This window comes from Scyliorhinus torazame, chromosome 13, assembly GCF_047496885.1.
Source record: "Scyliorhinus torazame isolate Kashiwa2021f chromosome 13, sScyTor2.1, whole genome shotgun sequence".
NCBI lineage: Eukaryota > Metazoa > Chordata > Chondrichthyes > Carcharhiniformes > Scyliorhinidae > Scyliorhinus > Scyliorhinus torazame.
This window is the reverse complement of record NC_092719.1, coordinates 120,269,673-120,297,479: the sequence shown is the minus strand read 5'-3', so window position 1 is coordinate 120,297,479 and position 27,807 is coordinate 120,269,673. Positions and strand designations below refer to the sequence as shown.

The 27,807-nt window shown below is 61.6% G+C and overlaps 1 protein-coding gene across 1 annotated transcript in view; it reads left to right on the top strand.

The window, feature by feature from the left end:
- Nucleotides 1-12,755: 12,755 nt before the first annotated feature.
- The window catches only part of tatdn2 (TatD DNase domain containing 2), a 53,796-nt gene continuing 38,744 nt past the window's right edge, over nucleotides 12,756-27,807 (top strand). The window contains exon 1 of the mRNA XM_072472114.1: nucleotides 12,756-12,986. The gene's annotated coding sequence lies outside the window, so the exon portion shown is untranslated. The remainder of the gene's footprint in view (nucleotides 12,987-27,807) is intronic.

Below are 27,807 nucleotides of genomic sequence, written 5' to 3'. Positions count from 1 at the left end.
TTACTCATCACAACATAGGTTACCCTGGTGTCTACCTGTAAATGCAGCTAAACTACCTAGAACCAGCAAGAAAGTTCCGTGCATGGGATGTGTTGCAATTTCCTTTTGGCGGGTCGGATACAAGATGGTGAAGGTAGCGGTGCTGCCGAAGTTTTTGTTTGTATTCCAGAATCTCCCGGTTCTTGTTCCAAAGTCCTTTTTTAGGAAGGTTAATGGGATAATTTTGAGGTTTGTGTGGGCGGGGAAAGTTCCGTGGGTGAGGAGGGTGTTCGTGGAGAGGGAACGATGGGGCCGGGGGTTAGCTTTGCTGAGCTTGTTGAGTTACTACTGGGCAACAAATATTGCAATGGCTAAGAAATGGGCGGTGGAGGAGCAGTCGGTTTGGGGGCAGATGGTGGCGGCCTCGTGTATTGGGACTAGTTTGAGGGCACTGTTGTTGGCACCCCCTGTTCTCGCTAGTTAGATACTCCACGGATCCGGTGGTGGTAGCAGCACTGAGGCTTTGGAACCAGCATGGGCAGCATTTTGGATTGGAAGGTGGGTCACTGTGGGCGCCGACAATCATAGGTTTGCACCGGCAGGGTTGGATGCGAGGTTCCAAAGGTGGCGGCAGGTGGGGATAGAATGCTTTAGGTATCTGTTCATGGGAGGGAAGTTTGCAGACCTGGAGGAGCTGGGGATGTATCAGTTACCAAGGGGAAATAGGTTCAGGTATCTGCAGGTTAGGGAGTATATTAGGAAGGAGGTGCCTTTGTTTCTGACGCTGCCACCCCTAGTGCTGCAGGATAAGCTTCTGCCCAAGGATGAAACTGGGGAGGCCAGGGTTGCGGACATGTATGGGGAGCTGATGAAGAGGGGGTTTGCTCCCGTGGAGGAGGTCAGTTGCAAATGGGAGGAATTGGGGGGGGATGTTGGGGGCCAGAGTATGGAAGGAAGCTTTGCGGAGGGTGAATGCAACCTTGTCGTGTGCTAGACAAGGCATTTTCAAACTCTGGGTGGCAGGCAAATGTCAGGAGGGATGTGGAGCACAGGAAGAAGTGCCCAATGGCCACGACCGGCTTTAAAAAAAATAAATTTAGAGTACCCAATTATATATTTGTTTTCCAATTAAGGGGCAATTTAGCATGGCCAATCCACCTAACCTGCACATTGTTGGGTTGTGGGGGTGAAACCCACGCAGGCACGGGGAGAATGTGCAAACTCCACATGGACAGTGACCCAGGGCCGGGATTCGAACCCGGGTCCTCAGCGCCAAAGTCCCAGTGCTAACCACTGCGCCCCATGCCGCCCCACGACTGGCTTTTTAATATGCTGACAGCGACTGGCTTTCAAGAATGCCAGCCGTCCAGCGCATGCATGATCGTCAGCCAGATGTAGACGTGTGCAGGCCCGGAACCCAGCGGGGCACACCACCTCCTCCGTATGTCAGCGCACTGTCCCAGGAGCAGATTTTTAATAAAATCGATGGAGTCTTCCCGGCTGAAGCAGCGGCAGAAAGCAGGTCACGGGACCTCAAGGTGGCCTAGTGGTTAGCACTGCTGCCTACGGCGCTGAGGTCCCAGGTTCGATCCCGGCTCTGGGTCACTGTCCGTGTGGAGTTTACACATTCTCCCCTTGTTTGCGTGGGTTTCATCCCCACAACCCAAAGATGTGCAAGGTAGGTGGATTGAACACGCTAAATTGCCCCTTAATTGGAAAAAATTAATTGGGTACTCTAAATTTGTTTAAATAAAGAAAGCAGGTCACAGGCCCAGTACACTGACATTTAAGTGCAGTGGGTGCAAAATTATTGGGGAGAGCTTCCTCCGATTTGTAGCTGCCAGCAAGCAAGCAACAGGACTGTGTGAAGAACTGAAGATGGATCGTTTTGGACTAAAGAAGAGCGGGCCAGAGACAGAAACAGGCCAGGATCTCACAACTGAATCTGCTGGAGAGAGCTTCACAGGAGAGTCTACGGCAGGTCAAAACAGTGCTGATGTGAGCTCCGGGACCTCTGATGAACAACCCATACAGAAATGTAACATTGAATGACAAAGCAAGTGATATCTTGAGGACCAAGCAGGCTCACCTGTCGCATTAAGGGTAAGTGGAAATGGTGGGTCACGAAGTTCGGACAGCGTGGGTCGTGAAAGTCGGCCGGCCTGGTTTATGAAGGTCAGCCGGCGTGGCTCCCAAAGGTCGGCTGGTTGATTAAAAACAGGTCTCCGGATTAAAAGTTTGAAAAACATTGTGCTAGACTGTCTTATTCGATTTAAGGTGATGCATAGGGCCCACATGATGGTGTCCAGGATGAGTCGGTTCTTTCCGAGGGTGGAGGATAGGTGTGGGCGATGTGCGGGCGCGGCAAACCATGTACAGAAGTCTGTGCATGTCCAAAGTTGAGGGGGTTTTAGAAGGGGGTTCCGGACGTAATGTCAAAGATTTTGGAGGTAGAGGTAGCTCCGAGTCTAGAAGTGGCAATATTTGGAGTGTCAGATGATCTGCGAGTGCAGGTGGGCAGAGAGGCCAATGTCTTGGCCTTCACCTCCCTGATAGTCCGGAGGCCGACTTTGTTGTGTTGGAGGAACTCAGAGCCGCCAAAGGCACGGGTATGGATGAATGATTTGGCTGAGTTCCTGCATTTGGAAATGATCAAGTTTGCCATTCGAGAAGTGGAGGATGGGTTCACTTTGAGGTGGAAGCTGTTTATGTATTTCCTTCAGGGGTATTCAGTCGTCAGCGGGTAGGGGGGGTCGTTGTTTTATTTTTTGTTAGGGTGGAGGGGGGTAGTTGGAAAAGGGAGGAGGGTACCAGGGTGGCTGCGAACTCAGTGGGGCATGTTAGTGAAATGAAATGAAATGAAAATCGCTTATTGTCACAAGTAGGCTTCAATGAAGTTACTGTGAAAAGCCCCTAGTCGCCACATTCCGGCGCCTGTTCGGGGAGGCTGGTACAGGAATTGAACCGTGCTGCTGGCCTGCCTTGGTCTGCTTTAAAAGCCAGCGATTTAGCCCAGTGAGCTAAACCAGCCCCTAGTTTGGGGTGCTGGGAGGGTGAGGTTTGTTATGGCTTTCGTATTTTTGTGATTGTGTATAATTAAAATGCCTTTGATTAAATGTTTTTCCAAAAAAAAAAGAAAATTCTGTGTGACAACCTTTTGTTCAAAGTTGCTGCTTAGAAACTCTGAAAGCTCAGTCAAGGCAGTGATACTCAATTGTTTTAATGAACCTCAGTGCTTTGAGATTCTCACATTAATAGTGACACTTTCATACTTTATATATCAACATTGTATTTTACATCAACTTTTTAATAAATTACATTATGATGTACACAGCATCTGTTTTTTTTTTAAATATGTTTTATTGAAATTTTTTTCCCAAACAACAATTTTTCCCCTCTTACAAAGCAAACGCAACAATAACAATACAGAAATTTTTAACAATACACAAGTAACAAAACCCCTTTATCTTTGACCTAAACCAAACTAAACCCCCTCCCCCCCCCTCCCCCCTCCCCCCTGGGTTGCTGCTGCTGGTCATCTGTCTTCCCTCTAATGTTCCCCTAGGTAGTCGAGAAATGGCTGCCACCGCCCGGTGAACCCTTGAGCCGATCCTCTCAGGGCAAACTTTATCTGCTCCAGTTTAATGAAACCTGCCATATCATTTACCCAGGCCTCCAGTCCGGGGGGGTTTCGCCTCCTTCCACATGAGTAGGATCCTGCGCCGGGCTACTAGGGACGCAAAGGCCACAACGTCGGCCTCTTTCGCCTCCTGCACTCCCGGCTCTTCCACAACTCCAAATAAAGCTAACCCCCAGCCTGGTTTGACCCGGGCCTTCACCACCCGCGAAATCACTCCCGTCACTCCCTTCCAGTGCCGGGCACGCCCAAAACATATGTGCGTGGTTTGCCGGGCTCCCGCCACACCTCCCACATTTGTCCTCCACTCCAAAGAACCTGCTCAATCTTGCTCCCGTTATGTGTGCTCTATGTAGCACCTTAAATTGAATCAGGCTAAGCCTGGCGCATGAGGAAGAGGAATTTACCCTGCTTAGGGCATCAGCCCACATACCCTCCTCTATCTCCTCCCCGAGTTCTTCTTCCCACTTTCCTTTTAGTTCGCCCACCGACTCCTCCCCCTCTTCCCTCATCTCTCGATAAATCTCTGACACCTTGCCCTCTCCGACCCACATCCCTGAAAGCACCCTGTCCTGTATCCCCTGTGTCGGGAGCAACGGAAATTCCCTCACCTGTTGTCTAGTAAACGCCCTCATCTGCATATATCTCAAGAAATTTCCCCGGGGCAACTTATACTTTTCCTCCAATGCTCCCAAGCTCGCAAAAGTCCCATCTATAAATAAATCTCCCACCCTCCTAATTCCCAACTGGTACCAGCTCTGAAATCCTCCATCCATTCTTCCTGGGGCGAACCTATGGTTGTTCCTGATTGGGGACCCCACCAGGGCTCCCCGCACCCCTCTCTGTCGCCTCCACTGTCCCCAGATATTCAATGTTGCCGCCACCACCGGGTTCGTGGTGAACTTTTTAGGTGAGATCGGTAGCGGCGCCGTCACGAGCGCCTCTAAACTCGTCCCTTTACAGGACTTTCTCTCCAGTCTTTTCCACGCCGCTCCCTCACCCTCCATCATCCATTTACGTATCATTGCCACATTGGCGGCCCAATAGTAATCGCCCAAGTTCGGTAGTGCCAATCCTCCTCTGTCCCTACTACGCTGAAGGAACCCCCTCCTTACTCTCGGAACTTTCCCTGCCCACACGAAGCTCGTGATGCTCCTGTCTATTTTATTAAAAAAGGTCTTGGTGATTAGTATAGGGAGACATTGAAATACAAATAAGAACCTCGGGAGGACCATCATCTTAATTGCTTGCACCCTGCCCGCCAGCGATAGAGGCTGCGTGTCCTACCTCTTGAAGTCCTCCTCCATTTGTTCTACCAAACGTGTCAGATTAAGTCTGTGCAAGGTTCCCCAGCTCCTAGCGATCTGAATCCCCAGGTATCGGAAGTTTCTTTCCACTTTCCTTAGAGGCAAGCCTTCTATCTCTCTACTCTGGTCCCCTGGATGTATCACAAATAATTCACTCTTCCCCATGTTTAGTCTATACCCCGAGAAATCCCCGAACCCCCTCAAAATTCGCACAACCTCTATCATCCCCCCCGCTGGGTCCGACACGTATAACAATAGGTCATCCGCGTATAACGAGACTCGGTGTTCTTCTCCCCCTCTAATCACCCCTCTCCATTTCCTGGAGTCTCTCAACGCCATGGCCAGAGGTTCAATTGCCAACGCGAACAACAATGGAGACAGCGGGCATCCCTGTCTTGTTCCCCTATATAGTCGGAAATACTCCGATCTATGTCGACCTGTAACTACGCTTGCCGTTGGAGCCCCATAAAGAAGTCTAACCCAGCTAATAAACCCGTTCCCAAACCCAAACCTCCTTAACACTTCCCATAAATACTCCCACTCCACCCTATCAAATGCCTTCTCAGCGTCCATTGCCGCCACTATCTCTGCCTCCCCCTCCACTGGGGGCATCATTATCACCCCTAATAGTCGTCGCACGTTAACATTCAGTTGTCTCCCTTTTACGAACCCTGTCTGGTCTTCGTGCACCACCCCCGGGACACAGTCCTCTATCCTCGATGCCAGTACCTTTGCCAACAATTTGGCGTCCACGTTCAATAATGAAATGGGTCTATAGGACCCGCACTGCAACGGATCTTTATCCCTCTTCAAAATTAACGATATCGTCGCCTCCGACATCGTCGGGGGTAGAGTCCCCCCTTTCCTGGCCTCATTGAACGCCCTCACCATCAACGGGGCCAACAAGTCCACATATTTTCTGTAATACTCCACCGGGAACCCGTCTGGTCCTGGGGCCTTCCCTGCTTGCATGCTTCCCAGTCCCTTAATAACCTCGTCCACCCCAAGTACACAGCATCTGTTAAGTGCAATATTTAAATATTTGCTGTCAGTTGAAAATATGTTTTAAATGGGAGAATTTCATCACTCATTAGGTTTCACTTTCAGAATTAAACGATCAAAATTTTCAATGTTCATGTTCTTTATAATTGCTTTCTTTGTTGGTTAGAAGGGTTGGTTATTAAATGAGTGCATGGAATCATAACACATAATGATAAAGCCATTGATTGTCCAGAGGAAGTACTTAGATTCTCTCTTTTGGAGATGGTCATTGCCTAGAATTTGTGAGTAATATTCACACCACATAAAGGCCAGGCAATGACCATATTCAACAAGAGAGAATCTAACCATCACCCCTTAACATTCAATGGCATTACCATCACTGTGTCAACATCTTGGCAGTTACCATTGACCAGCAACTGAACTGGACTAGCCATATAAATACTATGGCTACAAGAGCAGGTCAGAGACTGGGAATTCTGCAGCAAGTTACTCACCTCCTTACGCAAGCCTGTTCACCTCTTGTCCACAAGGCACATGTCAGAGGTGTGATGGAATACTCACCATTTGCCTCAATGAGTGCAGCTCCAACAACACCCGAGAAGCTCAATACCATCAAGGACAAAGCAACCCGCTTGATTGGCACCCCATCCACCACCTTCAACATCCACTTCCCTCCCAACCTAGGCACAATGGCAGCAGTGAGTACCACCTAAAGATGCACTGCAGCAACTCACCAAGTTTCCATCGACAACACCTTCCAAACCCTCCACTCCTACCTAGGATAAGAGCAGCTGATGCATGGGAGCACCATCACCTGCAAATTCCCCTGTAAGCCATGCAGCATCTGAATTGGAATTATACCACTGTTCCTTCACTATCGCTGGGTCAAAATCCTGGAACTCCCTCCTTAACGGCACTGTGAGTGTACCTACACTACCTGGACTGTAGCAGTTCAAGGCGGTGGCTCATCACCAACTTCTCAAGGGCAATTAGGGATGGGCAATAAAGTGCTGGCCTAGCCAGCGACGCCACATCCCATGAAATAATTTTTAAAAGGCCAAAGCTATCTGTAAGATGGCACTAAATTAAGTCATACTCTAAGCAGCCATGAGGGTGGGAAATGAGAGCTGTCAGACATATAAGGGTGGTATTCAAATGTAAATTATTTGAACACGGTTGAAGGAAGATACTTCACATCCAACTTATGCTATAGCTAACTGGTGAGTCCTTAATGTTGTTTACAATAAGAAAGTGGCACCATTGCAGAATAGTCGCTTATTTTATGTTGAGGCGAAAAAAATTACTGAGTATCATAAATTGAGATTTGAAATGCTATATTCTTGTGCAAACAACTGGACCATGATCTTGAGGAGTATACCATGGTCCCTCTAATTTAGAATCTATGCTTTTCAATTTCTGCAGCCAAAATATAGCCTAGACCTCACAATTAACTCCCTTGTGGCAGGATTCCTATTACACCTTTAGCCTTCTAGACGGTGCGAAATATCAAACAGTAATGGCAGTTTGAAAATGATAACCAAAAGTAGTGTATTTAAGCAATTTAGCTGTTTCTCGCACCGTAGCTGCCTGATGTGCTGGGTACACTGTCTTTAGTTTAGATTTCCAGCACCCTCTTGATTTCGCTTTTGTATTTAAGCAATTTGGCGGATTTAGGGTATGCGTATTTGCAGTGGAGACATAGTGATTTTAATTTCTTATCAAAGTGAACAAAAGTCAATGTTATTTCATCGAGCAACCTCTTCCAATTTGCTGCACCATTTTAAAGTTAAGTTGTGATTTTAGTCACCATGTTTGCTCCTTCTGAGAATGCATTTGGACTACCACCTAATCTCCTAATGTGTCAAATGCAACAGTAAATAGGGCTATAGTGAAGATGATATTCACCGATTTTCAGCAAGAGACTGGAATATGTTTCAAAGAATTGGAGAAGGCAAATGCAGTCATTTACCAATGTATCCATCCTTAGGAATGGTTCACAGCAGTTGTGTACAACAATCAGATATAGGCAGCATGCTTCGAATTGAACAGAGTTGTGTAGGATAGTAGTCCTCAAACCATATCTGTTGGACGACCCTTTTCAAATGGATTAGTAAACATGGCCTCCCATCTAACATATAATGCAATACAATAACTCATAATGCATTGCATGTAAAGAGTGTTTTAATAATGCTTTTAAGAAACAGTTGAATTACTCTTGACCCTGTTAAGAGCATTCACCCACATCACACATCCCAGACCCCTTAGAAGGTCTCAACCTTCTCTGTGGATCACAATTAGAGAACCATTGGTGTACGATGTATCAAAGACCTTGCAGTGTCAAAACATGATAGCTACATCACTGAATTAGTGGTGACATCTTCGTATTGGTGATTGCATATTCATCCAATGAATAACATCAACTTGCATCTCTTGAATCGTGAACAGATTGTCATAGAGTTTTACAACACAGAAAGAGGCCCTTCGGCCCACAAAGCACCAAACTATTTTAATCCCACTTTCCAGCACTTGTCCGTAGCCTTGTACGCTACGGCATTTTAAGTGTGTGTGTAATTGCTTCTTAAATGTTGTGAGGCGTCCCTCCTGTACCACCATTTCAGGCAGCGAGTTCCAGATTTCCACCACCCTCTGGTTGAAAAAGTTTCCCCTCAAAATCTCTTGCCCCTGGTTATTGACTCCTATAGTGCAGGGACAAGTTTCTTCCTATGTTCCTCATAATTTTGTACACCTCAATTAGCTTCCCCCTGCCATGTTCCGTAGATTGGCCAAAGTGAATGATGAACTATAGAACTTGTAGTTTAAATAATTTATTGTAGAACAACTGCGTGATAAGATAACTAGGATAAATAAAATAATAAATGACAAACACTAATCAACTATTGTGGAACTACATCTATCCTCCAACATCACCTACTCCCAACTCCCAGATCACAGGATCATGCGACGGGTTTACAATACCTAGTGGTCGGAGGTCATGCAAAATATTATGTACAAACTTCTCATGCATATCATCACATCCCCTTTCCTTTGTAAAGAAAATTATTTATATGCATTACATTTCACCATGATGTGCATAACTATATACATGTTCAGAATTTTTTTTTTTTTTACAGTCTGTTACCAGTTCAGTCTTTCTGGCTTGCATCTTATTCTTGTAGACCTTCTCAGTGTCTGCTAACTTGCAAAGATTCTTCATGTTCTTTAGTATTTATTGCTTGAGTTTGATTTTCTTCATGTATTGACATATCATCCTCTTGTTATGTTTGTTCCTTATGTTCTTCAGATGTTTTAGGACTGTTGCATGCTTCTTCTGGTGTTTTCATCACACATGGTTCGAGGGAGGTGGGGGAAGGGAGGGTGAAAAAGGGGATAAATCTGTACAGACTGTATAGTTGATTGTTGGGAAGTATGTTTCCCTGGGTGTTTATTTGCTGTAACCTGTTTTGATACATGTTTGTAATAAAGTACATTTTTTAAAAAATACATAGTTTGAGGCGGCACAGTGGATAGCACTGCAACCTCACAGCTCCAGAGTCCCAGGTTCAATTCCAGCCTAGGGTAACTGTCTGTGTGGAGTTTACATGTTCTCCCCATGTCCACGTGGGTTTCCTCCAGAAGCTCCGGTTTCCTCCTAACCCAAAGAAGTGTAGGTTAGGTGGATGGGCCATGCTAAATTGCCCCTTAGTGTCCAAATGGTTAGGCAGGATTACTGGGTTAGGGTGGAGGTGTGGGCTTAAGTAGGGTGCTCTTTCCAAGGGCTGGTGCAGACTCGATGGCCAAATGGCCTCCTTCTGCACTGTAAATTCTATGATTCTATTCCACGATTCTATGATTTTAGAACAACAAAGAACAAAGAAAAGTACAGCACAGGAACAGGCCCTTCGGCCCTCCACGCCCGTGCCGATCATGCTGCCCGACTAAACTACAATCTTCTACACTTCCTGAGAATGCCCGGCCAATAGACCGTGTCTTCAGCTTTATTTTTGAACTTTCTCATTCCATTATGTTCACTCAACTCTGCTTTCACGTAGCAGAAACCAGAGCAGGATTCTCTGGGCCATTCTTCGCGAAGATATCTTCTCACCTTCTGCAACATTGCGTCCTTCTTAGTTTCTTCTCTTATGGTGGCACGGTCAATACACGTCTTCCATTGCGAAGGTTCTTTATTGCGCGTCTTTACACATCAAATTCACCAGTCTGTAGAGGCTTCAATACGCTTAATGACTCCCAAGGCACACTCTCTAGCTCTGCCTTTATTATATCCCTTAATGGTGCCGGCACACATCTCGGCGCCTGAATCACAGGCTTTGCATCTTCCTTCAATTGAATTTTATGTGTATATTTTTTAAAATAAATTTAGAATACCCAATTATTATTTTTCCAATTAAGGGGCAATTTAGCATGTCCAATCCACCTACCCTGCACATCTTTGGGTTGTGGGGGTGAAACCCACACGGACACGAGGAGAATGTGCAAACTCCACACGGACAGTGCCCCAGGGCCGGGATTCGATCACGGGTCCTCAGTGCCGCAGTCCCAGTGCTAACCACTGTGCCACCGTGCTCCCCTGAATTTTGTATGTATATGGAACATACCAAAACCTTGGAAAATTTCAGGGAAATCATTCAATATGGAACCTCCTGAGAGATGAGGACCTGTTGAGGCATTGTCTGGTTTGGATTTTTTCGTACAGAATCTTCGGATTCTTGTTAAATCATCCATCCTGGTACCATGTCATGTTCTGTAGATTGGCAGAGGTGAATGATGAACTACAGAACATGCAGTTTAAATAACTTACTGTAGAACAACTGCGTGATAAGATAACTAGGATAAATAAAATAATAAACTAACACTAATCAACTATTGTGGAACTACAGCAAATGCGTCAATCCTCCAGCACCACCTACTCCCAACTCCCAGATCACAGGATCACGTGATGGGTCTACAATGCCACCTAGTGGTTAGATGTTGTCCATAACATTATGTACAAACTTGCCTTATGCATATAATCACACCCCCCTCAGCCTCTCTGCTCTAAGGATAATAGCCACAGTCTAAGCCAGCCTCTCTTCCTACCTAAACGCTCCAGACCAGGCAACATCCTGGTGAATCTCCTCTGCACCCTCTCTAGTGCAGTCACATCCTTCCTATAGTGTGCCAACCAGAACTGCACACAGAACTCTAGTTGTGCCCTAACGAGCGTTTTATACAGCTCCATCTTAACCTCCGTGCTCTTACAATCTATGCATGAGCACATAAAAGCAAGTCTCCCATACGCCTTTACCTGTCCTGCTGCCTTCATTCCTTGAACAAAAGAACCATCCCAAAATGAGAATGGCAAAGGAAAACAATGGTGTAGATTTGTACATAAATGTGATATACAAGGAAATTTAATAAGGTGGTCAATAACCTCATCAGCTTTAAAACTGGAAATCTCTTAAAATTATAAACAGAGGGCCATTGGTATATTTCATATTTGGTGGTTTCTGTAATCTTATACTTGTTTAGACGCAAGGGTGTTAAGTTGTCACTTTTCTTTTCATAACTCAATTCTTACAAATACAAAAAAGTCAATTTCTCACATTCCTTCCAACAGACCACATTGCAATCGATTTACTGAACAATCCACACAACAGATATGACTCCAGCTTCAGTAAGATCGGCTTCCCCATACAAAACATCATGGATGAGCTATTTGAGCAGTCAAGCTATTTGAAGATAGAACATACAGTGCAGAAGGAGGCCATTCGGCCCATCGAGTCTGCACTTAAGCCCTCACTTCCACCCTATCGCCGTAACCCAATAACCCCTCCTAACCTTTTTGGTCACTAAGGGCAATTTATCATGGCTAATCCAACTAACCTTCACCCTTCACATCTTTAGTCTGTGGGAGGAAACCGGAGCACCGGAGGAAACCCACGCAGACACAGGGAGAACGTGCAGCCTCCACACAGACAGTGACCCAGAAGGGAATCGAACCTGGGATCCTGGCGCTGTGAAGCCTCAGTGCTATCTACTTGTGCTACCCTGGTTTGGGGTCAAAGAGACATCGATATGAGGCGATTAAAAGCAAAACATCGTGGATGTTGGAAAACTTGAAATAAAACCAGAAAATGCTAAAATAACTCAGTAGGTGGGGCTGCATCCGCAGGGAGAGTTACGGCCGGGATTTTCTTCGGCCATCGGGATTCTCTGTTCCCACCAACAGCGAACCCACACCCGTGGGTTTCCTGGTGCCATTGGGTTGGCTTCAATGGGAAAACCCATTGGCAAGCGGCAGGAAGAGAAATCCGCCGCCAGCGAAGAGCACGCCACCAAGAAACACTCGCATGGGGGACCGAGAACCCCACCCAACGTTTCAGATTGAGATGATCCTTCTTTCCTTCACTTTGTTTCTCTCACCATAGATGCTGCCAGACCTGCTAAATTTTTCCACACTTTTGGTTTTTATTTCAGGTCTGGCAGTGTTTTGCTTTTATATGGGTTGTCAATTGTGGCCCAGTGGATAGTAATCTCACCAGTTATAAAGGTTCCACCCTAACTGCTTGAGTTATTTGATCAGTCAAGTAGTTTGCACCAGCAAAGAGACATCAAAAACAAAGGGGGCCTTGTTGGGGTTTGGAGGCTGACAAAGTTGGAGCAGGAATTTGGATCAAGGAATTTTCAAAGTCAAAAGTCCTGAGACTGGAATGAAAGCAGACGCCACGCAATTTCCAAAGGGGTTCTTTGCAGCTTGTGTGAAGTAAATGAATGGCAACCATGCAGCTCTGCTCTCTCTGGGTGCCCAGTCCGACCTCATTCACAACGCGCCCATTCGTGTAAGTGTCCCCCCCACCCCTCCACTCTCAAACCATGGAGCTGACCCAGGCCCCGGGCCCAGCCAATGACTGCACACCTCCCAAAGCGGGACACTAATTGTGACGTTTCCTGGTGTTCCTTCGGAATTGGGCGGCAGGTTGGGAGTGAGACACCGTGACCTGGGCCAGCCGCCCGCTGGAGTGACCGCAACCAGACCCAACTGGAGCACCGCCTGAGGAATAACGGTCAGGGGGTGGGGGTGGTGTGTGTGTGGGGGTGGTGTGTGTGTGGGGGTGGTGTGTGTGTGGGGGTGGTGTGTGTGTGGGGGTGGTGGTGTCTGGGGTAGAGGGGGGGGGGGTGTCTGGGGTAGAGAGGGGGGGGGTGGTGGTGTCTGGGGTAGAGGGGGGGGGTGGTGGTGTCTGGGGTAGAGGGGGGGTGGTAGTGTCTGGGGTAGAGGGGGGGGTGGTGTTGTCTGGGGTAAGGGGTGGTGGTGGTGGTGTTGGTGTCTGGGGTAAGGGGGGGTTGGTGGTGTCGGGTAGAGGGGGGTTGGTGGTGTCTGGGGTAGAGGGGGGTTGGTGGTGTCTGGGGTAAGGGGGGTGGTGGTGTCTGGGGTAAGGGGGGTGATGGTGGTGTCTGGGGTAGAGGGGGGTTGGTGGTGTCTGGGGTAGAGGGGGGGTGGTGGTGTCTGGGGTAAGGGGGGTGGTGGTGGTGTCTGGGTAAGGGGGTGGTGTCTGGGGTAAGGGGGTGGAGGTGTCTGGGGTAAGGGGGGGCGGAGGTGTATGGGGTAAGGGGGGTGGAGGTGTCTGGGGTAAGGGGGGTGGAGGTGTCTGGGTAAGGGGGGTGGAGGTGTCTGGGGTAAGGGGGGTGGAGGTGTCTGGGGTAGGGGGTGTGTCTGGGGTAAGAGGGGGTGGTGTCTGGGGTAAAGGGGGGGTGGTGGTGTCTGGGGTGGGGGGGTGGTGGTGTCTGGTGTGGGGGGGTGGTGGTGTCTGGGGTGGGGGGGTGGTGGTGGTGTCTGGGGTGGGGAGGTGGTGGTGGTGTCGGGTAGGGGGGGTGTCAGGTGGGGGGGTGGTGGTGGTGTCTGGGGTGGGAGGGTGGTGGTGGTGTCTGGGGTAGTGGGGGGTGGTGGTGGTGGTGTCTGGGGTAGTGGGGGGTGGTGGTGGTGTCTGGGGTAAGGGGGGGTGGTGGTGGTGTCTGGGGTGGGGGGGTGGTGGTGGTGGTGGTGTCTGGGGTGGGGAGGTGGTGGTGGTGTCGGGTAGGGGGTGGTGGTGGTGTCTGGGGTGGGGGGGTGGTGGTGGTGTCTGGGGTGGGGGGGTGGTGGTGGTGGTGGTGTCTGTGGTGGGGGGGTGGTGGTGTCTGGGGTAAGGGGGGGTGATGGTGGTGTCTGGGGTAGGGGGGTGTCTGGGGTGGGGGGTGGTGGCGGTGTCTGGGGTAGGGGGTGGTGGTGTCTGTGGTGGGGGGGGAGGTGGTGGTGTCTGGGGTAGGGGGTGGTGGTGGTGGTGTCTGGGGTAGGGGGGGTAGTGGTGGTGTCTGGGGTAGGGGGGTGGTGGTGGTGTCTGGGGTAGGGGGGGTGGTGGTGGTGGTGTCTGGGGTAGGGGAGGTGGTGGTGGTGTCTGGGGTGGGGGGGTGGTGGTGGTGGTGTCTGGGGTGGGGGGGTGGTGGTGGTGGTGTCTGGGGTGGGGGGGTGGTGGTGGTGGTGTAAGGGGTGGGGGGGTGGTGGTGGTGGTGTAAGGGGTGGGGGGGTGGTGGTGGTGGTGTCTGGGGTGGGGGGGTGGTGGTGGTGGTGTCTGGGGTGGGGGGGGTGGTGGTGGTGTCTGGGGTGGGGGGGGTGGTGGTGGTGTCTGGGGTGGGGGGGTGGTGGTGGTGGTGTCTGGGGTGGGGGGGAGGTGGTGGTGGTGTCTGGGGTGGGGGGGAGGTGGTGGTGGTGTCTGGGGTGGGGGGGTGGTGGTGGTGGTGTCTGGGGTGGGGGGGTGGTGGTGGTGGTGTCTGGGGTGGGGGGGTGGTGGTGGTGGTGTCTGGGGTGGGGGGGTGGTGGTGGTGGTGTCTGGGGTGGGGGGGGTGGTGATGGTGTCTGGGGTGGGGGGGGTGGTGATGGTGTCTGGGGTGGGGGGGGTGGTGGTGGTGTCTGGGGCGGGGGGGGTGGTGGTGGTGTCTGGGGCGGGGGGGTGGTGGTGGTGTCTGGGGTAGGGGGGGTGGTGGTGTCTGGGGTAGGTTGGTGGGGTCTGGGGGTGTCTGGGGTCGGGGGTGGTTGGGTGGGGTGGTGGTGTCTGGGGTAGGGGGGTGGTGTCTGGGGTAGGGGGGTGGTGTCTGGGGTAGGGGGGTGGTGTCTGGGGTAGGGGGGGGTTTCTTGGGTAGGGTGTGTGTGTCTGGGGTAGGGTGTGTGTGTCTGGGGTAGGGTGTGTGTGTCTGGGGTAGGGTGTGTGTGTCTGGGGTAGGGTGTGTGTGTCTGGGGTAGGGTGTGTGTGTCTGGGGTAGGGTGTGTGTGTCTGGGGTAGGGGGTGAATGTCGGGTGGGGGGGTTGCGTGTCTGGGGTGGGGGGTTGCGTGTCTGGGGTGGGGGGGTTGCGTGTCTGGGGTGGGGGGGTTGCGTGTCTGGGGTGGGGGGGTTGCGTGTCTGGGGTGGGGGGCGTCTCGAGGGGAGGGGGCGTCTCGAGGGGAGGGGGCGTCTCGAGGGGAGGGGGCGTCTCGAGGGGAGGGGGCGTCTCGAGGGGAGGGGGCGTCTCGAGGGGAGGGGGCGTCTCGAGGGGAGGGGGCGTCTCGAGGGGAGGGGGCGTCTCGAGGGGAGGGGGCGTCTCGAGCGGAAGCAGGAGAGGGGGGGTGTCAGGGGCAGGAGGAGAGGGGGGGTGTCAGGGGCAGGAGGAGAGGGGGGGTGTCAGGGGCAGGAGGAGAGGGGGGGTGTCAGGGGCAGGAGGAGAGGGGGGGTGTCAGGGGCAGGAGGAGAGGGGGGGTGTCAGGGGCAGGAGGAGAGGGGGGGTGTCAGGGGCAGGAGGAGAGGGGGGGTGTCAGGGGCAGGAGGAGAGGGGGGGTGTCAGGGGCAGGAGGAGAGGGGGGGTGTCAGGGGCAGGAGGAGAGGGGGGGTGTCAGGGGCAGGAGGAGAGGGGGGGTGTCAGGGGCAGGAGGAGAGGGGGGGTGTCAGGGGCAGGAGGAGAGGGGGGGTGTCAGGGGCAGGAGGAGAGGGGGGGTGTCAGGGGCAGGAGGAGAGGGGGGGTGTCAGGGGCAGGAGGAGAGGGGGGGTGTCAGGGGCAGGAGGAGAGGGGGGTGTCAGGGGCAGGAGGAGAGGGGGGGTGTCAGGGGCAGGAGGAGAGGGGGGGTGTCAGGGGCAGGAGGAGAGGGGGGGTGTCAGGGGCAGGAGGAGAGGGGGGGTGTCAGGGGCAGGAGGAGAGGGGGGGTGTCAGGGGCAGGAGGAGAGGGGGGGTGTCAGGGGCAGGAGGAGAGGGGGGGTGTCAGGGGCAGGAGGAGAGGGGGGGTGTCGGGGGCAGGAGGAGAGGGGGGGTGTCGGGGGCAGGAGGAGAGGGGGGGGTGTCGGGGGCAGGAGGAGAGGGGGGGTGTCGGGGGCAGGAGGAGAGGGGGGGTGTCAGGGGCAGGAGGAGAGGGGGGGTGTCAGGGGCAGGAGGAGAGGGGGGGTGTCAGGGGCAGGAGGAGAGGGGGGGTGTCAGGGGCAGGAGGAGAGGGGGGGTGTCAGGGGCAGGAGGAGAGGAGGGGGTGTCAGGGAAGGAAGGGAGGGGGGTTCTCAGGGGGAGGGGGGTCTCAGGAGAAGGAGAGGAGGGGGGAATCAGTGGGAGGGGGGTCTCAGGGGAAGGAGGGAAGGGGAGGTCTCGGGGGAAGGAGGGGAGGGGGGTCTCGGGGGAAGGAGGGGATGGGTGTTCTCGGGGGAAGGAGGGGAGGGCGGTTCTCGGGGGAAGGAGGAGAGGGGGTCTCGGGGGAAGGAGGAGAGGGGGGTGTCGGGGGAAGGAGGGGAGGGGGTGTCGGGGGAAGGAGGGGAGGGGGTGTCGGGGGAAGGAGGGGAGGGGGGTGTCGGGGGAAGGAGGGGAGGTGGGTGTCGGGGGAAGGAGGGGAGGGGGTGTCGGCGGAAGGAGGGGAGGGGGGGTGTCGGCGGAAGGAGGGGAGGGGGTGTCGGGGGAAGGAGGGGAGGGGGGTGTCGAGGGGAGGGAAGTGCCGGGGAAGGAGGGGAGGGGGGTGTCGAGGGGAGGGAAGTGCCGGGGGAAGGAGGGGAGGGGGGTGTCGAGGGGAAGGGTCGAGGGGAGGGGAAGGGTCGAGGGGAGGGGAAGGGTCGAGGGGAGGGGAAGGGTCGAGGGGAGGGGAAGGGTCGAGGGGAGGGGAAGGGTCGAGGGGAGGGGAAGGGTCGAGGGGAGGGGAAGGGTCGAGGGGAGGGGAAGGGTCGAGGGGAGGGGAAGGGTCGAGGGGAGGGGAAGGGTCGAGGGGAGGGGAAGGGTCGAGGGGAGGGGAAGGGTCGAGGGGAGGGGAAGGGTCGAGGGGAGGGGAAGGGTCGAGGGGAGGGGAAGGGTCGAGGGGAGGGGAAGGGTCGAGGGGAGGGGAAGGGTCGAGGGGAGGGGAAGGGTCGAGGGGAGGGGAAGGGTCGAGGGGAGGGGAAGGGTCGAGGGGAGGGGAAGGGTCGAGGGGAGGGGAAGGGTCGAGGGGAGGGGAAGGGTCGAGGGGAGGGGAAGGGTCGAGGGGAGGGGGGGTCGAGGGGAGGGGGTGTCGTCGGGGGGAAGGAGGGGAGGGGGGGGAAGGAGGGGAGGGGGGTGTCGTCGGGGGGGAAGGAGGGGAGGGGGTGTCGTCGGGGGGGAAGGAGGGGAGGTGGTGTCGTTGGGGGGAGGGGGGTGTCGTCGGGGGAGAAGGAGGGGAGGGGAAGTGTCGTCGGGGGGAAGGAGGGGAGGGGAAGTGTCGTCGGGGGGAAGGAGGGGAGGGCGGTGTCGTCGGGAGGGGAGGGGGGTGTCGTCGGGGGGGAAGGAGGGGAGGGGGTGTCGTCGGGGGGAAGGAGGGGAGGGGGGTGTCGTCGGAGGGGAGGGGGGTGTCGTCGGGGGGAAGGAGGGGAGGGGGGTGTCGTCGGGGGGAAGGAGGGGAGGGGAGGGGGGGTGTCGTCGGGGGAAGGAGGGGAGGGGGGTGTCGTCGGGGGAAGGAGGGGAGGGGGGTGTCGTCGGGGGGGGGGAAGGAGGGGAGGTGGTGTCGTCGGGGGGGAAGGAGGGGAGGGGGGTTTCGTCGGGGGGAAGGAGGGGAGTGGGGTTTCGTCGGGGGGAAGGAGGGGAGGGGGGTGTCGTCGGGGGGAAGGAGGGGAGGGGGGTGTCGTCGGGGGGAAGGATGGGAGGGGGGTGTCGTCGGGGGGAAGGAGGGGAGGGGGGTGTCGTCGGGGGGGGGAAGGAGGGGAGGGGAGTGTCGTCGGGGGGGAAGGAGGGGAGGGGGGTGTCGTCGGGGGGAAGGAGGGGAGGGGGTTGTCGTCGGGGGGAAGGAGGGGAGGGGGGTGTCGTCGGGGGAAAGGAGGGGAGGGGGGTGTCGTCGGGGGGAAGGAGGGGAGGGGGTGTCGTCGGAGGGGAGGGGGGTGTCGTCGGGAGGGGAGGGGGGTGTCGTCGGGGGGAAAGAGGGGAGGGGGGTGTCGTCGGGGGGAAAGGAGGGGAGGGGTGTGTCGTCGGGGGGGAAGGAGGGGAGGGGGGTGTCGTCGGGGGGGAAGGAGGGGGTCGTCGGAGGGGTGGGGGGTGTCGTCGGGAGGAAGGAGGGGAGGGGGGTGTCGGGGGGAAGGAGGGGAGGGGGGTGTCGGGGGGAAGGAGGGGAGGGGGGTGTCGGTGGGGAAGGAGGGGAGGGGGGCGTCGAGGGGAGGGGGGCGTCGAGGGGAGGGGGGCGTCGAGGGGAGGGGGGCGTCGAGGGGAGGGGGGCGTCGAGGGGAGGGGGGCGTCGAGGGGAGGGGGGCGTCGAGGGAAGGAGGGGAAGGAGGGCGTCGGGGGAAGGGGGGAGTCGGGGGAAGGAGGGGAGGGGGGCGTCGGGGGAAGGAGGGTGTCGGAGGGGGGAGGGGGGTGTCAGGGAGGGGGTTGTCAAGGGGAGGGGGGTGTCAGGGGAAGGCGGGGAGGGGCGTGTCAGGGGAAGGAGTGGAGGGACGTCTCAGGGGAAGTAGGGGAGGGGGGATCAGGTGAAGTGGGTGGGGGGGAGGCCAGGTGAAGGAAGGGAGGGGCCGGTCGGAGGGAGGGGGTGTGTGTCAGGGGAAGGAGGGGAGGGGCTGTGTGTCAGGGGAGGGGAGGGGCTGTATCGGGAAGGAGGGGAGGGGGTGTGTGTCAGGGGAAGGAGGGGAGGGGCGGTCTCAGCAGAAGGAGGGGGGTGTCGGGGAGGGAGGGGGGATGACGGGGAGGGGGGTGACGGGGAAGGGGGGTGACGGGGAGGGAGGGGGTGTTGAGGGAAGGGGAGGGGGGTCGTGGGAAGGAGGGAGGGGGAGTGTCGCGGGAGGGAGGGGGAGTGTCGCGGGAGGGAGGGGGAGTGTCGCGGGAGGGGGGGGGGGAGTGTCGCGGGAGGGGGGGGGGGGGGAGTGTCGCGGGAGGGGGGGGAGTGTCGCGGGAGGGGGGGGGGGGAGTGTCGCGGGAGGGAGGGGGTGGTGGTCGGGGCAGGGAGGGAGGGGGTGGTGGTCGGGGCAGGAGGGAGGGGGTGGTGGTCGGGGCAGGGAGGGAGGGGGTGGTGGTCGGGGCAGGGAGGGAGGGGGTGGTGGTCGGGGCAGGGAGGGAGGGGGTGGTGGTCGGGGCAGGGAGGGAGGGGGTGGTGGTCGGGGCAGGGAGGGAGGGGGTGGTGGTCGGGGCAGGGAGGGAGGGGGTGGTGGTCGGGGCAGGGAGGGAGGGGGTGGTGGTCGGGGCAGGGAGGGGGGTGGGTGTCGGGGCAGGGAGGGAGGGGGGTGGGTGTCGGGGCAGGGAGGGAGGGGGGTGGGTGTCGAGGCAGGGAGGGAGGGGGGTGTGTCGAGGCAGGGAGGGAGGGGGTGTGTCGGTGAAGGGAGGGGGGTGTCGGGGCAGGGAGGGAGGGGGTTGTCGAGGGGAGGGAGGGGGTTGTCGAGGGGAGGGAGGGGGTTGTCGAGGGGAGGGAGGGGGTGTGTGGGGGCGGGGAGGGAGGGGGTGTGTGGGGGCACGGAGGGAGGGGGGGTGTGGGGGCAGGGAGGGAGGGAGGGGGTGTGGGGGCAGGGAGGGAGGGAGGGGGTGTGGGGGCAGGGAGGGAGGGGGGGTGTGGAGGGAGGGAGGGAGGGGGTGTGGGGGCAGGGAGGGAGGGAGGGGGTGTGGGGGCAGGGAGGGAGGGGGTGTGGGGGCAGGGTGGGAGGGGGGTGTGGGGGCAGGGAGGGAGGGGGGTGTGGGGGCAGGGAGGGAGGGGGTTGTGGGGGCAGGGAGGGAGGGGGGTGTGGGGGCAGGGAGGGAGGGGGGTGTGGGGGCAGGGAGGGAGGGGGGTGTGGGGGCAGGGAGGGAGGGGGGTGTGGGGGCAGGGAGGGAGGGGGGTGTGGGGGCAGGGAGGGAGGGGGGTGTGGGGGCAGGGAGGGAGGGGGGTGTGGGGGCAGGGAGGGAGGGGGGTGTGGGGGCAGGGAGGGAGGGGGGTGTGGGGGCAGGGAGGGAGGGGGGTGTGGGGGCAGGGAGGGAGGGGGGTGTGGGGGCAGGGAGGGAGGGGGGTGTGGGGGCAGGGAGGGAGGGGGGTGTGGGGGCAGGGAGGGAGGGGGGTGTGGGGGCAGGGAGGGAGGGGGGTGTGGGGGCAGGGAGGGAGGGGGGTGTGGGGGCAGGGAGGGAGGGGGGTGTGGGGGCAGGGAGGGAGGGGGGTGTGGGGGCAGGGAGGGAGGGGGGTGTGGGGGCAGGGAGGGAGGGGGGTGTGGAGGGAGGGAGGGGGGTGTGGGGGCAGGGAGGGAGGGGGGTGTGGGGGCAGGGAGGGAGGGGGGTGTGGGGGCAGGGAGGGAGGGGGGTGTGGGGGCAGGGAGGGAGGGGGGTGTGGGGGCAGGGAGGGAGGGGGGTGTGTGGGGGCAGGGAGGGAGGGGGGGGTGTGGGGGCAGGGAGGGAGGGGGGTGTGGGGGCAGGGAGGGAGGGGGGTGTGTGGGGGCAGGGAGGGAGGGGGGGGTGTGGGGGCAGGGAGGGAGGGGGGGGTGTGGGGGCAGGGAGGGAGGGGGGGGTGTGGGGGCAGGGAGGGGGGGGGGGTGTGGGGGCAGGGAGGGAGGGGGGCTGTAGGGGCAGGGAGGGAGGGGGGCTGTAGGGGGTGGGAGGGAGGGGAGGTGTCGGGGGAGGGAGAGAGGGGATGTCGAGGGAGAGAGGGAGGGGGGTGTCGGGGCAGGGAGGGAGGGGGGAGTGTCGCGGGAGGGAGGGGGAGTGTCGCGGGAGGGAGGGGGAGTGTCGCGGGAGGGAGGGGGAGTGTCGCGGGAGGGAGGGGGAGTGTCGCGGGAGGGAGGGGGAGTGTCGCGGGAGGGAGGGGGAGTGTCGCGGGAGGGAGGGGGAGTGTCGCGGGAGGGAGAGAGGGGGAGTGTCGCGGAGGGAGAGAGGGGGAGTGTCGCGGAGGGAGAGAGGGGGAGTGTCGGGGCAGGGAGAGAGGGGGAGTGTCGGGGCAGGGAGGGAGGGGGGGGGTGTCGGGGCAGGGAGGGAGGGGGGGGTGTCGGGGCAGGGAGGGAGGGGGGGGTGTCGGGGCAGGGAGGGAGGGGGGGGTGTCGGGGCAGGGAGGGAGGGGGGGGTGTCGGGGCAGGGAGGGAGGGGGGGGTGTCGGGGCAGGGAGGGAGGGGGGGGTGTCGGGGCAGGGAGGGAGGGGGGGTGTCGGGGCAGGGAGGGAGGGGGGGTGTCGGGGCAGGGAGGGAGGGGGGTGTCGGGGCAGGGAGGGAGGGGGGTGTCGGAGGGAGGGGGTTGTCGGGGAGGGAGGGGGGCTGTCGGGGGAGGGAGGGGGGCTGTCGGGGGAGGGAGGGGGGCTGTCGGGGGAGGGAGGGGGGCTGTCGGGGAGGGGGAGTGTCGGGGAGGGGGAGTGTCGGGGAGGGGGAGTGTCGGGGAGGGGGAGTGTCGGGGAGGGGGAGTGTCGGGGAGGGGGAGTGTCGGGGAGGGGGAGTGTCGGGGAGGGGGAGTGTCGGGGAGGGGGAGTGTCGACTGGGGGGGGCGGGTCGAGGGGGGGAGGGTGTCGAGGGAAGGAGGGAGGGGGCGTCGAGGGGAGGGAGGGGGGCGTCGAGGGGAGGGAGGGGGGCGTCGAGGGGAGGGAGGGGGGCGTCGAGGGGAGGGAGGGGGGCGTCGAGGGGAGGGAGGGGGGCGTCGAGGGGAGGGAGGGGGGCGTCGAGGGGAGGGAGGGGGGCGTCGAGGGGAGGGAGGGGGGCGTCGAGGGGAGGGAGGGGGGCGTCGAGGGGAGGGAGGGGGGCGTCGAGGGGAGGGAGGGGGGCGTCGAGGGGAGGGAGGGGGGCGTCGAGGGGAGGGAGGGGGGCGTCGAGGGGAGGGAGGGGGGCGTCGAGGGGAGGGAGGGGGGCGTCGAGGGGAGGGAGGGGGGGCGTCGAGGGGAGGGAGGGGGGCGTCGAGGGGAGGGAGGGGGGCGTCGAGGGGAGGGAGGGGGGCGTCGAGGGGAGGGAGGGGGGCGTCGAGGGGAGGGAGGGGGGCGTCGAGGGGAGGGAGGGGGGCGTCGAGGGGAGGGAGGGGGGCGTCGAGGGGAGGGAGGGGGGCGTCGAGGGGAGGGAGGGGGGCGTCGAGGGGAGGGAGGGGGGCGTCGAGGGGAGGGAGGGGGGCGTCGAGGGGAGGGAGGGGGGCGTCGAGGGGAGGGAGGGGGCGTCGAGGGGAGGGAGGGGGGCGTCGAGGGGAGGGAGGGGGGGCGTCGAGGGGAGGGAGGGGGGCGTCGAGGGGAGGGAGGGGGGCGTCGAGGGGAGGGAGGGGGGCGTCGAGGGGAGGGAGGGGGGCGTCGAGGGGAGGGAGGGGGGCGTCGAGGGGAGGGAGGGGGGCGTCGAGGGGAGGGAGGGGGGCGTCGAGGGGAGGGAGGGGGGCGTCGAGGGGAGGGAGGGGGGCGTCGAGGGGAGGGAGGGGGGCGTCGAGGGGAGGGAGGGGGGCGTCGAGGGGAGGGAGGGGGGCGTCGAGGGGAGGGAGGGGGGCGTCGAGGGGAGGGAGGGGGGCGTCGAGGGGAGGGAGGGGGGCGTCGAGGGGAGGGAGGGGGGCGTCGAGGGGAGGGAGGGGGGCGTCGAGGGGAGGGAGGGGGGCGTCGAGGGGAGGGAGGGGGGCGTCGAGGGGAGGGAGGGGGGCGTCGAGGGGAGGGAGGGGGGCGTCGAGGGGAGGGAGGGGGGCGTCGAGGGGAGGGAGGGGGCGTCGAGGGGAGGGAGGGGGCGTCGAGGGGAGGGAGGGGGCGTCGAGGGGAGGGAGGGGGCGTCGAGGGGAGGGAGGGGGCGTCGAGGGGAGGGAGGGGGCGTCGAGGGGAGGGAGGGGGGCGTCGAGGGGAGGGAGGGGGGCGTCGAGGGGAGGGAGGGGGGCGTCGAGGGGAGGGGCGGGGAGGGCGGGAGGTGGAGCGTCGAGGGCGGGAGGGGGGGCGTCGAGGGGGGCGTCGAGGGGGGGCGTCGAGGGAGGGGGGCGTCGGGGCAGGGAGGAAGGGGGGGGCGTCGTGGCATGGAGGGAGGGGGCGTCGGGGCATGGAGGGAGGGGGGGTGTCGAGGGAGGGGAGTGAGGGGGAGAGTCGAGGGAGGGAGGGGGAGTGTCAAGTGGGGGGCGGGTCGAGGGGGGGAGGGTATCGAGGGAGGGAGGGGAGTGTCGAGGAGAGGGAGGGGGAGGGAGGGGGCGTGGAGGGGAGGGAGGGGGCGTGTGGGGGGAGGGAGGGGGCGTGTGGGGGAGGGAGGGGGCGTGTGGGGGGAGGGAGGGGGCGTGTGGGGGGAGGGAGGGGGCGCGTGGGGGAGGGAGGGGGCGCGTGGGGGAGGGAGGGGGCGCGTGGGGGGAGGGAGGGGGCGCGTGGGGGAGGGAGGGGGCGCGTGGGGGAGAGGGGGGCGAGTCGTGGGGGGGAGGGGGGCGAGTCGTGGGGGGAGGGGGGCGAGTCGTGGGGGGGAGGGGGGCGAGTCGTGGGGGGGAGGGGGGCGAGTCGTGGGGGGGAGGGGGGCGAGTCGTGGGGGGGAGGGGGGCGAGTCGTGGGGGGGAGGGGGGCGAGTCGTGGGGGGGAGGGGGGCGAGTCGTGGGGGGGAGGGGGGCGAGTCGTGGGGGGGAGGGGGCGAGTCGTGGGGGGGAGGGGGCGAGTCGTGGGGGGGAGGGGGGGCGAGTCGTGGGGGGGAGGGGGGCGAGTCGTGGGGGGGAGGGGGGAGAGTCGAGGGGGTTGTCGGGGAGGGAGGGAGGGGCGCTGTCGAGGGGAGGGAGGGGGGCGTCGAGGGGAGGGAGGGGGGCGTCGAGGGGCGGGGAGGGCGGGAGGTGGAGCGTCGAGGGCGGGAGGGGGGGCGTCGAGGGGGGCGTCGAGGGGGGGCGTCGAGGGAGGGGGGCGTCGGGGCAGGGAGGAAGGGGGGGGCGTCGTGGCATGGAGGGAGGGGGCGTCGGGGCATGGAGGGAGGGGGGGTGTCGAGGGAGGGGAGTGAGGGGGAGAGTCGAGGGAGGGAGGGGGAGTGTCAAGTGGGGGGCGGGTCGAGGGGGGGAGGGTATCGAGGGAGGGAGGGGAGTGTCGAGGAGAGGGAGGGGGAGGGAGGGGGCGTGGAGGGGAGGGAGGGGGCGTGTGGGGGGAGGGAGGGGGCGTGTGGGGGAGGGAGGGGGCGTGTGGGGGGAGGGAGGGGGCGTGTGGGGGGAGGGAGGGGGCGCGTGGGGGGAGGGAGGGGGCGCGTGGGGAGGGAGGGGGCGCGTGGGGGGAGGGAGGGGGCGCGTGGGGGAGGGAGGGGGCGCGTGGGGGAGAGGGGGGCGAGTCGTGGGGGGGAGGGGGGCGAGTCGTGGGGGGGAGGGGGGCGAGTCGTGGGGGGGAGGGGGGCGAGTCGTGGGGGGGAGGGGGGCGAGTCGTGGGGGGGAGGGGGGCGAGTCGTGGGGGGGAGGGGGGCGAGTCGTGGGGGGGAGGGGGGCGAGTCGTGGGGGGGAGCGGGGCGAGTCGTGGGGGGGAGGGGGGCGAGTCGTGGGGGGGAGGGGGGCGAGTCGTGGGGGGGAGGGGGCGAGTCGTGGGGGGGAGGGGGCGAGTCGTGGGGGGGAGGGGGGCGAGTCGTGGGGGGGAGGGGGGCGAGTCGTGGGGGGGAGGGGGGCGAGTCGTGGGGGGGAGGGGGGCGAGTCGTGGGGGGGAGGGGGGCGAGTCGTGGGGGGGAGGGGGGCGAGTCGAGGGGGGGAGGGGGGCGAGTCGAGGGGGGGAGGGGGGCGAGTCGAGGGGGGGAGGGGGGCGAGTCGAGGGGGGAGGGGGGCGAGTCGAGGGGGGGGAGGGGGGCGAGTCGAGGGGGGGAGGGGGGCGAGTCGAGGGGGGGAGGGGGGCGAGTCGAGGGGGGGAGGGGGGCGAGTCGAGGGGGGGAGGGGGGCGAGTCGAGGGGGGGAGGGGGGCGAGTCGAGGGGGGCGAGTCGAGGGGGGCGAGTCGAGGGGGGGAGGGGGGCGAGTCGTGGGGGGGAGGGGGGCGAGTCGTGGGGGGGAGGGGGGCGAGTCGTGGGGGGGAGGGGGGCGAGTCGTGGGGGGGAGGGGGGCGAGTCGAGGGGGGCGAGTCGAGGGGGAGGGGGGCGAGTCGAGGGGGGCGAGTCGAGGGGGAGGGGGGCCAGTCGAGGGGGGCCAGTCGAGGGGGGCCAGTCGAGGGGGGCGAGTCGAGGGGGGGAGGGGGGCGAGTCGAGGGGGGGAGGGGGCGAGTCGAGGGGGGGGGCGAGTCGAGGGGGGAGAGTCGAGGGGGTTGTCGGGGAGGGAGGGAGGGGCGCTGTCGAGGGGAGGGAGGGGGTGTCGAGGGGAGGAAGTGGGGTGTCGAGTGTAGTGAGGGAGATGTCGAGGGGAGGGAGGGGGTGTGTGTCGGGGCAGGGAGGGAGGGGGCGTCGGGGCAGGGAGGGAGGGGGGTGTCGGGGGAGGGGGGGTGTCGGGGGAGGGGGGGTGTCGGGGAGGAGGGGTGTCGGGGGAGGGGGGTGTCGGGGGAGGGGGGGTGTCGGGGGAGGGGGGGTGTCGGGGGAGGGGGGTGTCGGGGGAGGGGGGGTGTCGGGGGAGGGGGGGTGTCGGGGGAGGGGGGGTGTCGGGGGAGGGGGGGTGTCGGGGGAGGGGGGGTGTCGGGGGAGGGGGGGTGTCGGGGGAGGGGGGGTGTCGGGGGAGGGGGGGTGTCGGGGGAGGGGGGGTGTCGGGGGAGGGGGGGTGTCGGGGGAGGGGGGGGTGTCGGGGGAGGGGAGTTGTCGGGGGAGGGGAGTTGTCGGGGGAGGGGAGTTGTCGGGGGAGGGGAGTTGTCGGGGGAGGGGAGTTGTCGAGGGAGGGGAGTTGTCGAGGGAGGGAGTGGGAGCGTCGGGGGAGGGAGGGGGAGCGTCGGGGGGAGTTTTCGGGGGTGGGAGGGAGGGGGAGCGTCGGGGGGAGTTTTCGGGGGTGGGAGGGAGGGGGAGCGTCGGGGGAGAGAGGGGGGAGTTTTCGGGGGTGGGAGGGAGGGGGAGCGTCGGGGGAGAGAGGGGGGAGTTTTCGGGGGTGGGAGGGGAGGAGTCGGGGGTGGGAGGGGAGGAGTCGGTGGTGGGGGTGGGGAGGTGTCGGGGGAGGGAGGGAGGGGAGGTGTCGGGGGAGGGAGGGGAGGTGTCGGGGAGCGAGGGAGCGAGGGGAGGGAGGGGAGGTGTCGGGGGAGGGAGGGAGGGGAGGTGTCGGGGGAGGGAGGGAGGGAGGGGAGGTGTCGGGTGAGGGAGGGAGGGGAGGTGTCGGGGAGGGTAGGAGGGGGGGTGTCGGGGGAAGGAGGGAGGGGGGTGTCGGGGGAAGGAGGGAGGGGGGTGTCGGGGGAAGGAGGGAGGGGGGTGTCGGGGGAAGGAGGGAGGGGGGTGTCGGGGGAAGGAGGGAGGGGGGTGTCGGGGGAAGGAGGGAGGGGGGTGTCGGGGGAAGGAGGGAGGGGGGTGTCGGGGGAAGGAGGCAGGGGGGTGTCGGGGGAAGGAGGGAGGGGGGTGTCGGGGGAAGGAGGGAGGGGGGGTGTCGGGGGAAGGGGGGTGTCGGGGGAAGGAGGGAGGGGGGTGTCGGGGGAAGGAGGGAGGGGGGTGTCGGGGGAAGGAGGGAGGGGGGTGTCGGGGGAAGGAGGGAGGGGGGTGTCGGGGGAAGGAGGGAGGGGGGTGTCGGGGGAGGGAGGGGGGGACGGAGGGAGGGGGGTTTCGGGGGACGGAGGGAGGGGGGTTGTCGGGAGGGAGAGAGGTGTCGGGAGGGTGTCGTGTGTTGGGAGTGGGATCTCTGAAGAAGCGAGGGAGAGAGGGGGGAGTTGGGGGAAGTGACGGAGGGAGGGGGGTGTTGGGGGCAGGGAGGGGGGGTTGTTAGGGGAAGTGAAGGAGGGAGGGCAGTGTTGGGGGGAGGTAGGGAGGGGGGTGTTAGGGGAACACAAGGAAGGAGAAAGCGGGGTTGGGTGATTTCTGGGGGGGAGAAAGAGGGGTCGGGGTTTTCGGGGTGGGGAGAAAGTGGGGTAGGGGGTTTCGGGGAGGGAAAGCTGAGGGGGGAGAGAAAGGGGTGGGGCTTTCTGGGGGAGAAAGTGGGGTGGGGCTTTCTGGGGGAGAAAGTGGGGTGGGGCTTTCTGGGTGAAAGTGGGGTGGGACTTTCTGGGGAGAAAGTGGGGTGGGGATTTCTGAGGAGAAAGTGGGGTGGGGCTTTCTAGGGTGAAAGGGGTGGGGGTATCTGGGTGAGAAAGTGGGGTGAGGGTTTCTGGGGGAGAAAGTGGGGTGGGGGTTTCCGGGGAGAAAGTGGGGTGGGGGTTTCCGGCGAGTAAGTGGGGTGAGGGTTTCTGGGGGAGAAAGTGGGGCGGGGCTTTCTGGGGTGAAAGTGGGGTGGGGGTTTCGGTGTGGAGAAATTGGGGGTCGGTGTTTTGGGGAGAGAAGGTGGGGGTTTCAGGGTAAAAAGCGTGGTTGAGTGTTTTGGGGATAGACGGTGTGGGTTTTGGGGGGAATAAAGCAGGGAGTGCGGGTTTGGGGGGTGGAAAGGCTGGGCTGGAGATTTGGGGGAGAAAGTGGGGTGAGGCTTTTGGGGGGGAGAAAGTGGGGTGGGGGTTGTGGGGAGAAAGCATGGCTGGGGG